Source organism: Lampris incognitus, chromosome 14, assembly GCF_029633865.1.
Source record: "Lampris incognitus isolate fLamInc1 chromosome 14, fLamInc1.hap2, whole genome shotgun sequence".
NCBI lineage: Eukaryota > Metazoa > Chordata > Actinopteri > Lampriformes > Lampridae > Lampris > Lampris incognitus.
In genome coordinates this window covers 19,150,524-19,167,668 of record NC_079224.1, presented here as the reverse complement: position 1 = coordinate 19,167,668, position 17,145 = coordinate 19,150,524, and positions in this window count along the sequence as shown.

Below are 17,145 nucleotides of genomic sequence, written 5' to 3'. Positions count from 1 at the left end.
CCCTTCACTGAACTGGATGAACAAGAGAGTCTATCCCATGATGACCTGACACCAACCTTAAAGATACTGAGTGTCAGTCTTCCAATGTATCGGTTTATCTATGTAACATTCCTTCTGCTGACATGCTGGTACTAGCTACCGAAAAAGGCCGGTGAAACCTGCGATCTTTGGGTATCATTTTATGGAAAATGCAGCCAGGGAGCAGTTCTTTTAAACAGAACATTTGTTCATTTGGTCCAATCTGGGAGTTGTTATGCTTGATTACACCTGAAATCAGAGGAGATCATTTCAGGTGGAATGGTTACATAGCAGAGGGGTGGGGAGAAGAAATTAAATGCAGAAAGAAAGCAGCAAACATGGCCATTGAGCACGATGTTGATTACATTACTTTTTAGTTCGTACTTGCAAATTTCACTTGAGAGTATTACATTTAGAGAGATCCCAACATGGATTACTTTTAAATAGAGTCATATTACTTCAGTAAATGAAACATTACACTCCTACTGAAAGGCAAGACAAGCCCCATTTGATGAATTCAATAACTGACTCACTGACTTGAAAAAAACAAAAAACAAAAACAACCTACAAGATGATGCAGGGCATTCCTGTTGCATCTCATGTAAATTCAAGAAAGCACAAGTGGACAATAACCTAAGTCAACTTTGTCAGCGATTTCTAGAATATCTTGCATATCTACCACATGTGAAATTACCTTTAAAGTGGCTATCAGCAATTTTAACCGAGGACAAGTCTTATAAAATATGGTCACACTCTCTCTACATGCCAACAGCTATCAAGGAAGTGGATGCACTGAGAGAAAATGTTCTCTGTAGCCGCTCAAGGCTCTTAGGCAAAAGTGAGAGGGCGGATTATTTTGCAGTATGTTATAAAATTATAGCTAGCTCTTGATAGCATCCGCCAGGGATCGATTTAAATGTGAAATGATTTGAAATGATCTTTAAATCCAAATGATCAAGGAGTTACTTGATTTCATTTTGGTGAAATGTTTAGGTAATTAGATTGCAAGGACACCTTTAAAGGTCTTGTAATGCTTGATAAAATGATGATGCTTGAACTTCACCTAAATGAAGTGTGTATTCAAAATATATTTCACAGGGGCATGTTTGAGATCCACATTGTTTCAAGTGGTTGAAATTACCAATGTAAAAATGATTATGAATAATCAAGGACTATGACCCCCATTTTTGTTTACTACCCAAATGGACCGATGGCATTGCACCTTACCTCTTGTGTCACACCTTTAGTCACCAGACACCCTCCCGGAACCTGCACTCCCAGGCCCGAATCCAGGAATGGGATCTCTGTCCCTTTCCCAACAAAAGTTCTCTCGCATGTTTTTGGAGCTGTCATATGGGTCCACCTTAACAGTCAGATAGGTTTGGCAACTGAAATCATTTGAGTGCTGCACCGAGGCACAAAACAAAGCTCTTGATGTACAGGTCAGTCTTGGTTCAAACTAATGCTGGGCAATATAGAAAATACTGTCATCACAATAATCATAGGGATAATAGATTCTCATCATCATTAATTTAGACAACATAATTGTGTATCACAATATGACAATTTAATGTCGATGACAATGACATTGAAAGACGATGAACGTTAACAATGAATTATTGCCCAGCCCTAGTTCAAACCCTCTCCTATATTACATTACAGTCATTTAGCCAACACTTTTATCCAAAGCGGCTTACAATAAGTGCATTTAACGTAGGAAATCAGGAGAACTACTAGTCATCAGAGGTCATAAGTGCATCTAAACAAGCATCTAAGAGCAAAACCAGTGCTAAAGTAAAAGTGCAAGAAAGGTTTTTTTTTTTAAATGAGTGAATACAATAAGTGCTAAGAACAAGTAACAGGGTAGTAGTTCTTGAAGAGGTGAGTTTTCAACCTGCGCCGAAAGATGGGCAGCAACTCCGCTGTCCTGACATCAGTGGGGAGTTCATTCCACCACTGTGGGCCAGGACAGAAAAGAGCCGTAACCGGGTCGATCGGCAGCAAGGGCCTCTGAGCAACGGGACAACCAGGTGTCCCGAGGCAGCAGAACGAAGTGGTTGGGCGGGGGTGTAGGGCTTGACCATGGCCTGGAGATAGGAAGGAGCTGTTCCTTTCGCTGCCCTGTAGGCTAGCACCAGTCTTAAACTGGATGCGAGCAGCTACTGGGAGCCAGTGTAGGGACATGAGAAGGGGAGTTGTGTGGGAGAACTTAGGGCGGTTGAACACCAGACGAGCTGCAGCTTTCTGAACAAGCTCCAGAGGTCTGATGGCCGACACCGGGGTGCCAGCAAGGAGGGAGTTGCCATAGTCCAGCCGGGAGATGACCAGAGCCTGAATGAGCACCTGTGCCATCTCGTCGGTGAGGAATGGGTGAATCCTCCTGATGTAACAGAGGAGCGAGCAACCGATGCAACGTTTTCAGCAAACAACAGTTGGTCATCCAGGATCATATCCAGATTCCTCACAGTCCGAGTTGGCATCACCACGGTGTTGTCAATGGTGATGGCCAGGTCTCGGTGCGGGAAACCTTTCCCCGGGAGGAACATCAGCTCTGTCTTGTCCAGATTGAGCTTCAGGTGGTGTGTCACCATCCACTCTGAGATGTCAGTCAAGCACGCAGCAATGCGTGTCTCTACTTGTGTGTCAGAGGGAGGAAAGGACAAGATCAGCTGGGTGTCATCGGCATAACAATGGTAAGAGAATTCATGCGAGCGAATAACAGAACCCAGGGATGTCGTGTACAGGGAGAAAAGGAGAGGACCCAGAACCGAACCCTGTGGAACACCTGTAGTCAGTCTGCGAGGCTATATGACTACAAGTTATGGCTACTTAATGAAAGTATGAGATCAAGGATACAAGTGGTGTAAATTAGGTGTCTGCTGAGCGTGATGGGGCTCACGCTTTGTGAAGGCATGAGGAGTTTAGGGAGGACTTCAGAGCCCAGCTGTTGTTCCTCTGAATAATAAGGAGCCACGTGAGCACCAAGCCCTAAAAGTAGTGGATGGATGGATGGACATAAGAGCTCATGACTCTCTCCCATAATTCTATTTCAGCGATGTATTACAAAGAAAAAACTGTGTGACATAGTCAGCACAGTAAGGAACGTTTTCAAACCAATCTATGTATATGCTGAAAAATTATTTATGATGGGGCAACTTTCAGTGTGAGTAAACTCTCCTCTTTGCCTTTAGATGACGGTCAAACAGCAACTGTAAAATATACTATGGCACTGGTCTCAACTTACTGGATCTACCAGATGGGTGGGGTTTTAACAGATGGAAGGGGTTTTTAATCAGGAAAAAGTTTTAAGTCACAGACACGTGTACTTAACTGAGTTTCAAAAACCTTCTTGTGGTTGTCCAAATGGCATAAATTAATGGCATATTTTATTTCACACTATGTGTGAATCAAATTTAAGACTTGAACCAGGACCAAGACCTATCCAGAAAAGAAAAAAAAATGTCAGGGAGGGCAGACAGTCTGCCCCCTTATAAAAATAATAAAAATTCCCTACAATATTTTGCCAGTGAGACTGATATTTTAATAACTGAAAAGCTTTCCAAATAGAGGATTACATGTTCCCCTTTTGACAGAGAAATATCATTGTATCTTCTTTCAGATTGACTAGGCTGTGTGAGTTCTCCAGCTCCTCCTGTCCTGAAATGCATTGATCCCTTCACACGTCCAGCCAGACGCTAGTTATCGGCTTTTATTTTATCTGCTTATTTGGCCAAGGTTGATCTCAGATCAGCTCATCTCGTACACTGGAGCCAGTGCTTTCCCATTTGCTGTCAGAATAAATAGGTTAAGTTTCATTCGCAACGTCATAAGGCAGATAAACAGGTTGACAGGAAGAATGTCTCTGTCATGATGTGACTCTGACAAAACCAAAATGCAGGGAAGTAACAGGGCCTGTAATAGCCTGTAATAGCCTGTAATAAGCAGCGTTACAAAGCTTAAATATGCCGTGACATAGCATGTCATTACGTTGCATTTTATTGTTTTGCAATTGATCGGAATAAAATCGTGGGACAATTGATAACAAGTTCTACTCGTGAAAACATGTTTAAAGTTCAGCATTATTAGTCATATCACCGTTCCTATAGTTTTTAATCAAAGGCGGGCAACGGTATTCGTATTCTATGCAAATTTGGGTCACAAAAATGATTAATCTACAGTCAAATGCACAAGGAGAATATCTGCCAATGTGCGCTGTTTTGATTTGCAAGCCGGCTTACTGAGGGTGAGGGGGGTGATGGTGAAAAAGAATTAGACAGGACAGAGAGAGAAAAATCTTTTAGTTGAATGAATTTTAATACCCATTACAGCCAGATGCGATACGGTCATCACTGCAAATAATTATCGTAATTATTATTCAAAGTAGACAAGAGCCATGGGTTGGGAGTTTTGACACATGGCATTCACACACACACACACACACTGAACCTACAGTGCTCTCCAGTAGTATTTCCTTAACTAAAAACTGGGGAATAAGACGGAAAAGTACACTACATGAGACCTGCAAGAGTTATGGCAATGCATTTGAACATAAAGCAAAAAGATCTGACAGACATATTCTTTCTCCAATTCTCATACAATGCATTCCAAAGGACATTGCTTGCATTCAGCCATACTCACTAATAGCCCCTTGTTTCATTTAGACTCACTGCCTTCTCGTTGAAACAATAGTGGACAATACACATTCTTTTTATTTTGAGGCGGGGTAGTGCAGGAGAGATTTCATTTTGCTTTAACTTATACTACTGAAGGACACTGCAAAGTCTCACACAAGGCTGCTGTTTTGTCACTTCCTGACTATTTTGCATGTCAATGACGTCATTTTGCATTATTCATGTTCTATTTCCTATCATAGCGCTTTACGATGTTGTGTTGCGCAAGACTTACTTAATGGTAAAAAAAATGTCATTCCTTTCTTTTGTTCAAGAGTAAATAAACTTTCAAATTTTCCAGTTTTCTCTTCCAAAACGGGATGAGAAAGCGGCTTTAATGACACACTCTGTATGAGACACCAACCCAGTTGGGTCTGAGGTAGCTAGCGAAATTATGGAGATGATAAAAAAACAACTCAATAACAGTATCTCTGACTGAAGAGGACCGAGTTATTTCCTTAAAATAGATTTCAACTCATCAATAATAACTGAAAACTGAGTCTGAAATATCACTGATTGACTGCCTGGCTAAACAGATATGAGCAAAATGATTGGTAGTAGGAGGTACATACACATACATTTACCTCAAGTGGAGCAAAAGCACTTGGCAGCCTCCCCTCTTCTCTTTGAATAATCAACTTCACCAGTTAAAAAGAGGGTAAGTGCTCCTGGACGGAAGTTAGCAAGAGCTAGCTATAATTTTATAACACGCTGCGAAAGACTCCGCCCCCTCACTTCTGCCTAACAGCCTTGTGCGCACGCAAATTGATTGACAGCAGGTAGGGACCAATGGCAACACCGGCTCGCAAAACACTCTCTTGATTGGCTGATAAGGAGCAGGTACCGAGAAAAATGTCTCCATTTACAGGGTTTAGGGTGGCAATAGTGCATCTTTTTACTTGATAGCTGTCAGGAAAGCGTTTTACTAAATATTATTATCTATTATAGCGTCACTTTCTTAAAATAATGGCCTAAGTCATATTTTCAAGTTTTAAAAAAAACGGAATAAACTGAAACTGAAACAAAATTTGTCAGTTTATTCTGTTTTTTAAAAACTTGAAAATATGACTTAGGCCATTATTTTAAGATGGTGACGATAGCCAATCAAGCCCATTGTGATGAAGGGAAATGGCTAAAAAGTTGATTGGAAGCAAAGCTACTCTTTCTTAGCCACATATTGATTGTAAATTGTGTGTGTGTGTGTGTGTGTGTGTGTGTGTGTGTGTGTGTGTGTTTCCTCAATGCGGATAACAATCATACTGCTACATTTCTGGGATAGGACTCTAAAGAGACAAGAGTATTACAGTGTAATTCTAAATTGTTAGTTCATGTGAGATAGATTAGAAAAAAGATGTAACAGGTTTCCCTTGTAAAAAGAGAGGATTGTCTGAATCTGACAAACCAAACTTTCTTTTTCTTTTTAAATCTGATTAGCATTGCACTATGAGAACCTTGTTTAGCTGAAAAACTATTTGAATATTCGTGTCCAAAAGAAACCAATCCAGCACCATTCTGATGTTTTAGAAGTGACTGTCAAAGGCCCACTGACAGAACTGTGGACTTAAATGAGAACAATTATGTTATCTTTATGTTTTAGGTTTGCAATAATATTTTCTCTTGGCCTTTACAACATCGCTTTTTGTCCAACGTTAAATGTCTTCCATTGCAAAATTAATCTGACAAAGAATCAACGATTGCCTTTTTAAAAAGTAGCCTATTCACTAGCACATAATAACTTTGAATTTGCATAGATTTACAAAGCTATGCTGTACTTTTACTCACTGGATTGCAAATGGGTAGGGTACTCTGAAATGCATGCCACAGATGGTCATATCTAAGATTAACGATGAGATTTCAGCTCAGTGTTTTAATGCTTATTAGGTTCCTACTAAAGTTTGAATCATATCATTGCTGATCTCATAGCTTTATGTTCAAAAATTGACTCATGATTGTTTACATTGGATGACCAGTCTCTCGACATTAGTTCAGTCCATTTTGATTCAATTAAGTTCAAATTAAACCTATGTGAGCTTTGGTATGTTCTTTTTGTTAGAGAGAGTGGGCCAACCTGTTAAGTAATACTTTAAGATTATGCAGCTTATCTTGTTGTGATGTTTGTGCTTTGAAGACGCTAAACAAATCATGTAACAAAGTTGCGTTGAGCAGAAACTGGGGGGGGGGGATTCTAAAATGATTTATTCACTTTTTGGTAAATAATCTTTTGGATCGAATTATTTTTGCAGATGAACATTTCTAGATTTCTGAACAACCTCTGGGGTCTGGCTTGCTGCAGTGCATGCTAACAGTTGGGCACAATGCCTATATTTACTAGACAATACAAATTAGCTTTTATTTTGCTTAAAGGCACTGAAAAAAAAGCTAACATTACTGCCAATCCTTTCAACATATGCTAAAACGTTTATGGAGAGAAATCATACGACTGATAACATATCACATTGATAGAGCATGATCTACTGATTTAAGGCCTAGTCAGCTAATCCTCTGCTAAACAATAGCTTGAGTTGAGTCTCACCTATTGTCTTTACTGAATGCTCATATTTGGGGAGTACGATATTTCCAAGTATGTAGAAATATTCTTGAAGAGTAATGCTTTTCGACTGAAACAAGCTTCCCCCCCCCCGCTTTGTCCGCTCATCCTCATTCAAAGATCATGATACAGGATGATCAAGAATATCAACATGGATAGATAACATAGCTCCAAAATACATTTTAAACTTAAATTCTTTCTAATTTTTTCATAATGCAAAAGTCTTCAATTTGATTTGATTTTTTTTTTTACTTGAGTACTTCGTTACTGTGGTTGGGCAGATTCTGTCTTTAAAGTCAAGATGAAATCAAAACTTCCTTTTTAACCATTTTATATCACATCCCTAGTCATATTATGTACCTATATCTAACAATATATGCCGGAAAAATGTAAAAAAAAAATCAATTTGTATTTTTATATCAAAATCAATCACGTTTTCCTCCTGTAAAACAAAATATGATGCTTGCCTAGCTAAGAGTCATTAGTTAGCCAGCTAGCAACACACGCACTTTTCAACGTTCAAATCAAATTCCTCCCAACATCATGTCCCGCCTGACTATCCTGTTTCACTCAGAAATAGATCACGATACAGAAGTCGGGTACTCTTGAAATGCCATTTCAGCTGGACTTTTAACATAACAGTGTCATATCAAAAGTACTTTGTAACGTTTGTTTTCTCATCAGCAATTCTTACATAGCTGACAATGGGATATTCATGCAAACTGAATGTGCCACAGGGTTTCCTGTAGTGAGCGTGTACCTTTTAATTCTGTTGTGCTACGTTTGGATGCTCCAGATGTATCTTCTGCTAAAGTCAAGAGGCCCTCAAGAGGGTTATCTCAGGACAGCATGACAGACCAGTTTAGCCATTGTCTTACTCATAGTAGCCACTTGGGCTTTGGTTTGTTATGCGTTTTGGTGGCATTCTGTTCCGTTCTGTGTTATGTGGTGCTGCCATTTTCTCAATATGTGATCTCTTCAAGGGTTGGTACATTCTGGCCATGATCACAAAACCCTATGATACAAACAAAGCATACACTTAGTGGGGCTTTCATATGGGGGGGGGGGGTAGATCTGAAATTCCAAACTTCCACAAACTTGAAGCGGCAGGATTTGTTTAAATAAAAAAAGAAAAAAAGAAAGAAAATAGGCCTCAATTTGGCATTAACAAGCACTGAAAGAGTTATTGACTACATAGCAGAGGTCAAATGGTGCAACAGCTTAAAAGTTTGCCTGCGGACCATTGGGGGCCGTCATGTGGAGAATGGTTGATGTTCTCACAGAATTTCACATTGTAGTTGTAGGTGCACAACACTGAACCCATGACCTACTTCTTATAAAAACCCTTTTACTGTGATTGCGGTGGATAGTTTAAATAGGTTAGCTCCAGCAGGTATAGACCAACAAAATGAGCAGCAGGCTGCCACATTGGTGAGCACTGATGTTAATAAAGTTCAGAAATATTTTTTCGGGTTTCATTTCACTTTTTCAAAATGCAGTTTGCACGTTGCAGCTACCAGTGGCTGAGGCGCTTTGTTTTCAGCTAAACCCCTGAGGTTACAGGAAGTACCTGCACTCTGTCCTCTTTCCACAAACAGGGAAATCTTTAAACAAACCAGTGATGATACATGATAGCTCATACCCACTCACTGATTAGTCAGCAAGAATAGACATAACCATCATTTTAAGGTAACAGTTTTCCAAAGAGAAACAGGGGCTTTAAATGCTCCCTTGTACTTTCCGAAATAATGCAGTGGTCGAGTTTGAGGGATGTACACATTAGCGATTGACCGTGTACGTGCGTTCCCTTCTCTCGAATTTCCATGGCTGGGGAAACTGTGAACTACAATGGGAACTACAACGTGTCGCATGACAAAACACAGTACCCCCACAAACATGACTCAAACCTTGTTTCCATTTTCAGAGAGGAAAAACAGATTTTGACATGGTGAGAGGCCATGAGAAGGATGCAAATGATCCAGCTAAGTGTAAGCCTTTAATGCTCAGCTCTTCACTGATGCTCAAGCGAATTTAGGGGGGGGGGGGGACAAACAACAAAAACAACATGCACAGCTCAAATGACATCTTCACAACAAACAAATGGATCTGATTTGATTGATTATCTTCTTTTTTTGCATTTTTATAGCCAATAGCCTACCTCAGTAATACTTTTACATATGGAATATAACCAAACCCCTTGTTTAAAACTTGTGGTTGCAATAGTTTGACGAGCTATTCAAAAACTGATGATGTCAAAGGAAGGTGGAGATGGGTTGTGTTACTGTACTACTGTAATGAACAAAATGGGCCCGGCGATTGATCTTTGATTGACGTACCTTTAACTTTACTGCCTGTCATTGTAGCTGATGCATGGCCACAAAACATCATCTTCAGTGATACTCACATGTGAAACTCTGAGATTGACAGCATAGCTTCCCGAGACAAGTTCTCCGTGTTTCAGAAGAAGAAACTGCCAAACCACCCGTGCAAAATCCATGACTTCCTTTCATGGACTATCCCGACTCATAATAATAATAATCGATCAATACTCCAAATCACAAAGACTTAAAAAAAAGAAGAAAAAAAAGAAAAAGCGCTTTAATATCGCGGAGAGAAATCCAGACTTCTAGATGGATGCCAGCTGTCAAATCACCTTTTCTAAGACATTTTGAACCACGGTGGATGTGCTACACGTGCAACAGCCAGTTGTCGCCCTTGAAAAAAAGACCTTCTCTCCGATAAGGGTGACTCTTCATTGTTCATCCAATCGCGGGAAAGGTCCCAAGCCGTGCACCGTGGAGAGGACGGCGCGCCAAGCCGAATTTCACGCGTTTTCTTTACCAGTTGCGCAGAAAGGGAAAAGTCGCACCAATATTTGCCCCTGAGCAGTTTGAATGGTGGTGGGAGGGGAATGCGCGCACACACACACACACACACACTCGCACGCACGCACGCACGCACACACACACACGCACGCACACACACACACACAAAGGATTACTGCCGCTCCAACCACGAACGTTTCATTCCGCATTCAAATCTGATGGCGAAACACAAGTTACAGCACAGTGTCAGGTTTGGACTACGCTGTTTTCTGTACACAATATTGCCAGTTTAAGCCTACAGCCAGCCTATTTGCTATTTTTATTGGTGATGACTTTTTGCCTCATCACAGCGTCCTGATTCTTCAATCACGTGTTCCCTAAACGTGTCCCCGAAAGGTTTTGTGCGGGGGAGCAGGTCGGGTTTTTTTTTTAATTAAATTAATTTTTTTAGAAAGAGCAGAAAGTTGTCAATCCATCTGCGAGCCCTTATCACCTGGAGGATACAGACCACCGCACCGAGGAATGGGCCAAACTCCAAACCTGCAGTGTTGTTGCCTTATTGCTCCCTCTATTGGCATACATTAAATAAAGTCTCTCAACAAATCCTCCGCACTTTTTTTGGCCGTTGTGGTTTTAGGTCAAGTTTCACTATATCACGGTAAACCAAACAAGCACACACAACAACGGAGAGGGAGAGAGTGGGGGGGGGGGTATTCTTGCGGCCATGTTAAAAGTGGATTGTAAAACTGGAAGTGAAAAAGTAATTGCCCATGACATTTGATTTCATGTCAATCAATGATGTCAAATTAACTGCAAAACTGACGTTGTTTTCATACTTCTAGCGATTAAGAGACCCTATTTAGGTTGCACCCCCGAAAGTTACTCATTTCAGAGAATTGATTGTCAACACTATACGCATCTGACGTCAAAATGAGGTTCACCATTGCAGTTTTAGGCTGTGGTCCATTTTAGGCTGTGGGCTATGTTCCACTGGGTATGAATGATTTGTTATTGTCATTTGACACTGAAAACAAATGGTTTAATTTAAGACATCTTTGAAGAGGTGAAGATGCATTACAAAGCCATTCAAATTTCCTATTTATGAAGATTTCAAATATTTATAGTGAAATCTCCAGTTTTCCCCCTTACTTTTTAGACATGAATGAAGGCACACACCTTGCAATGGTGCAACGAATATACCAGAGATACTGAAATAGATGTTAGCATGTTATTTACATACATGCCTGAGGTAGATGGACATGACAGAGCATACCAGTATATGTACAATGTACAGTACAGTGTATACAAAATGGTTGGGTTTATTTGACAGTGTTAAGCGTTCATTTAAATAACAGTCTGTGGACAGAATCTGTTTTTATATCTGGTTGTTTTGGGGTACAGTGCTCTGTAGTGCCTGCCAGAGGGGAGTTGGAACAGGTTGTGACCAGGGTGTGATGAGTTTGCAGTGATGTTGTGTACCCATTTCCTGAGTCTGGAGGTCTCCAAGTCCTGAATGAATGGCAGGTTGGCACCACTGATTTTCTCTGCAGACTTTACCGACTGTTGTAGTCTGTCTCTATCCTGTTTGGTGGCCGAACCAAGCCAGACAGTGATGGATATGCAGAGGACAGACTGGACTATTGCAGTGTAGAACTGATTCAGCAGCTCCTGCGGCAGGTTGAATTTCTTGAGCTGGTGGAGAAAGTACATCCTTTACTACTACTACTACTACTACTACTACTACTACTACTACTACTTTTGGCTGCTCCCGTTAAGGGTCGCCACAGCAGATCATCTGTTTCCATCTCTTCCGGTCCTCTGCATCTTCCTCTGTCACACCAATCACCTGCATGTCCTCTCTCACCACATCCATAAACCTCCTCTTTGGTCTTGCTCTTTTCCTCTTCCCTGGCAGCTCCATATTCAGCATCCTTCTCCCAATATACCCAGCATCTCTCCTCCACACGTGTCCAAGCCATCTCAATGTTACCTCTCTTGCTCTGTCTCCAAACTGTCCAACCTCAGCTGTTCCTCCAATATCTACTACTACTACTACTACCACTTTCAGCTGCTCCTGTTAGGGGTCATCACAATGGATCATCAGTTTCCATTTCTTCCTTTCCTATGCATCATCCTCTGTCACACTAACCACCTGCATGTCTTCCCTCACCACATCCATAAACCTTCTCTTTGGCTATCCTCTTTTCCTCTTCCCTGGCAGCTCCATATTCAGCATCCTTCTCCCAATATACCCAGTATCTCTCCTCCACACATGTCCAAGCCATCTCAATCTTGCCTCTTGCTTTGTTACCAAACTGTCCAACCTGAACAGTCCCTCTAATATAATCGTTCCTAATCCTGTCCTTCTTCGTCATGCCCAATGAAAATCTTAATGTCTTCAAATCTGCCACCTCCAGCTCCACCTCCTGTCTTTTCGTCAGTGCCACTGTCTCCAAACCATATAACATAGCTGGTCTCACAACCATCTTGTAAACCTTCTCTTTAACTTTTGCTGGTACCCTTCTGTCACAAATCACTCCTGACACTCTTCTCCACCCACTCCACCCTGCCTGCACTCTCTTTTTCACCTCTCTTCTGCACTCCCTATTACTTTGGACAGTTAACCCCAAGTATTTTAACTCATACGCATTCATCACCTCTACTCCTTGCATCCTCACCATTCCACTGTCCTCCCTCTCATTCATGCATAGGTATTCCATCTTGCTCCTACTGACTTTCATTCCTCTTCTCTCCAGTGCATACCTCCACCTCTCCAGGCTCTCCTCAACCCGCACCCTACTCTCGCTACAGATCACAATGTCATCCGCAAACATCATAGTCCACGGAGACTCCAGCCTGATCTTGTCCATCAACCTGTCCATCACCATTGCAAACAAGAAAGGGCTCAGAGCCGATCCTTGATGTAATCCCACCTCCACCTTGAACCTATCCTGTCATTCCTACTGCACACCTCACCATTGTCACACTTCCCTCATACATGTCCTGCACCACTCTTACATACTTCTCTGCCACTCCTGACCTCCTCATACAATACCACACCTCCTCTCTCGGCACCCTGTCATATGCGTTCTCTAAATCTACAAAGACACAATGTAACTCCTTCTGGCCTTCTCTATACTTTTCCATCAACATTCTCAAAGCAAACATCACATCTGTGGTGCTCTTTCATGGCATGAAACCATACTGCTGCTTGCTGATCATCACCTCTCCTCTTAACCTAGCTTCTATTACTCCTTCCCATATCTTCATGTTGTGACTGCTCAACTTTATACCTCTGTAGTTGTTACAGTTCTGTACATCGCCCTTATTCTTGAAAATCAGTACCAGTATGCTTCTTCTCCACTCCTCAGGGATCCTCTCACTTCCCAATATTGTGTTAAACAATCTAGTTAAAAACTCCACTGCCATCTCTCCTAAACATTTCCATGCTTTCACAGGTACGTCATCTGGATCAAGTGCCTTTCCACTCTTCATCCTCCTCATAGCTGCCCTCACTTCCTCCTTGCTAATCCACCGCACTTCCTGATTCACTATCCCCACATCATCCAACCTTCTCTCTCTCTCATTTTCTTCATTCATCAGCCCCTCAAAATACCCCTTCCACCTTCTCAACACACTCTCATCCCTTGTCAGCACATTTCCATCTCTATCCTTGATCTCCCTTACCTGCTGCACATCCTTCCCAGCTCAGTCCCTCTGTCTAGCCAATCGGTACAAGTCCTTTTCTCCTTTCTTAGTGTCCAACCTCTCATACAACTCACCATACGCCTTTTCCTTTGCCTTTGCCACCTCTGTCTTCGCATCTCTTTGTACTCTAGTCTACGTCATCTCTCTGACTATCCCACTTCTTCTTTGCCAACCTTTTCCTCTGTATAATTTGCTGTACTTCCTCATTCCACCACTAAGTCTCCTTGTCTTCCTTCCTCTGTCCTCATTACACACCAAGTACCTTCCTAGCTGTCTCCCTCACTATTTCTGCAGTGGTTGCCCAGCCATCTGGCAACTATTCACTACCACCCAGTGCCTGTCTTAACTCCTGCCTGAACTCCACAAAACAGTCTTCCTTCTTCAACTTCCACCATTTGATCCTTGGCTCTGCCTTCACTCTCATCCTCTTCTTGGTCTCCAAAGTCATCCTACAGACCACCATCCGATGCTGCCTAGCTACATTCTCCCTTGTCACCACCTTACTGTCTCCAATCCCTTTTAGATCGCGCCTTCTACATAAGATATAGTCCACCTGTGTGCGCTTTCCTCCACTCTTATATGTCACCCTGTGTTCCTCCCTCTTCTTGAAATATGTATTCACCACAGTCATTTCCATCTTTTTCGCAAAATCCATCAACATATGTCTTTCCACATTTCTCTTCTTGACACCATACCTACCCATCACCTCCTCATCACCTCTGTTCCCTTCACCAACACGCCCATTGAAAACCGCTCCAATTACCACTCTCTCCCGCTTGGGTACCCTCTCCACCACTTCATCCAACTCACTCCAGAATTCTTTTCTCTTCCATCTCACACCCAACTTGTAGGGCATATGTGCTGATAACATTCATCAATACACCTTCGATTTCCAGTTTCATACTCATCACTCTGTCTGACACTCTCTTCACCTCCGGCACACTCTTGACATACTGTTCCTTCAGAATTACCCCTACCCCATTTCTCCTCCCATTTGCAGCATGGTAGAATAGTTTGAACCCACATCCAGTGCTCCTGGCCTTCCTCCCCTTTCACATGGTCTCTTGCACACACAGTATACCTACCTTTCTTCTTTCCATCATATCAGCCAGCTCTCTCCCTTTAACAGTCATAGTGCCAACATTCAAAGTTCCAACTCTCACCTCCACAACCCTACCCTTCCTCCTCTCTTGCTGCCTCTAGACATGCCTTCTCCCTCTCCTTCTCCTTTCCCCAACAGTAGCATAGGTTCCACTGGCATCCTGCTGGCCAACAGTACCAGTGGCGGTCGTTGGTAACCCGGGCCTTGACCAATCCGGTGTGGAAATCTGATTTATGATCTGCATATTTGATTTGGCAAAGATTTTACACCGGATTCCCTTCCTGATGCAACCCTCCCTATTTATCTGGGCTTGGGACTGGCACTAAGAATGCACTGGCTTGTGCATCCTCAGTGGCTGGGTTAGAAAGTACATCCTCTGCTAGGCCTTTTTCATGATTGTGTCTATGTTGGATGCCCACCTTAGGTCCTGGGAGATTGTGGAACCCAGAAATCTGTAAGTTTCCACTGCAGAAACCGTGCTGTTGAGTATGGTGGGGGGGGGCAGTGTTGGAGGCTTCTCTTGAATTTCACTGTTATCTCCACTGTTTTGAGTGTGTTCAGCTCCAGGTTGTTATGGACGCACCAAAGTGCCAGCTGATCAACCTCCTGTCTATATGCAGACTCGTCTCCATCCCGGATAAGGCCAATGATGGTTCTGTCATCCGTAAACTTCAGCTTAACAAGCGGGTCACCTGTGGTGCAGTCATTTGTGTAGAGGGAGAAGAGTAGAGAGGAGAGCACACATCCCTGGGGGGCACCAGTGCTGATTTTCCGGGTGCTGGATGTAATTTTAAATTTTAATTCACTGGCAGATGGGGGCTGGTACAGTGAGCCGGGGGAATTTGGAGTGGAGGATATCTGGGATGATGGTGTTGAATGCTGAGCTAAAGTCCACAAATAGGACCCTTGTGCATATCCCTGGGGAGTTGAGGTGTTGGAAGATGTAGTGCAATCCCATGTTGACTGCACCATCCACTACCTGTTTGCTTGGTAGGCAAACTGCAGGGGGTCGAATAGGAGGCCTGTGATTTCCTTCAGGTGGGCCAACACCAGTCTCTTGAAGAATTTCATGAACACAGATGTTAGGGCAATGGTCCTGTAGTCATTTAATCCTGCGATAAGGGGTTTCTTGAGGACCGGAATGATAGTGGAGCTCTTGAAGTGGGAGGGGACTTCACACAGCTTCAGTAATCTGTTGAAGATCAGTGATCAGTGAGAAAATGGGGGCCAGCTGGTCAGCACAAACTTTAAGACAGGAAGGTGACACGGCATCTGAGCCTGGCACCTTCCTGGGCTTCTGATCATCAAAAAAAGACATGCGTGTTAGGGTTAATACTCCTGTCTGGGCCCCTGAACAGGGCCATGGAAAGAAGAACTGGAGTTGGTCCCCAGGCGCTGCAGCTGCCCACTGCTCCTGTACTTATAGGATAGGTTAAATGCAGAGAACAAATTTCGTTTTAACCTTACAATGCTAAAACTTTAAGTGGCTTTCTGTTTCTAGAACAACTGGCGCACGTCCTCAACACACATCGTGAGTGTGGGTGGGGGTTCGGTGGGGGGGAGAAGTGGCTGGCAGGGAGTGCAGTTGGTTGTGTATTGTGGCTGGAGAGGGTGAGGGGTGTGAACGTTTGCTTTTCAAACCTGCAGTAAAACCCATATAGGTCATCAGCCAGTGATGGTTCCCTGCAGTGTGTGTGTGTGTGTGTGTGTGTGTGTGTGTGGGGGGGGGGGGGTCTCTTGTAGTTGGTAATGTGTTCAAACCACTGCAGACTGATTATGGGTCATTGGCAGAAAACCTGTTTATCAACTTTTCAGAGCAGCACCTTTTTGCCACTCTGATCTCCTTTGTGAGTATATTTCTGGCTTTGTTATACCAGATCCTATCTCCACTCCTGTAGGCTTGCTCTTTGGCCTGACAAAGCTGCCTGAGTTGTGCTGTGAACCAAGGCTTATTGATGTTAAAGGTACAGAAAGTTTTGGTGGGCACACACGTCCTCACAAAAACTGATGTAAGATGTAAGTGAGCTGGTCTGATGGCTTTCAATGAATTGTGTTCAAGTGAAATTAAATGTAAGATGTCACAATGTCAGTAAGTTCTTCCAGGTCTGTAGATGCAGGCTCAAAAACACTCCAGTCAGTGCAGTTGAGGCAGGCCTGGAGCTCCAGTTTGGAGCTCCAGGCCTGCCTCCCCTGCTCCAGGGGAGGCTTGCCTAAGGCACTGAATGTGCTTCTTGTCTCAGATGCTCTTGTGCAACACTTCATTGAGACTGGGGA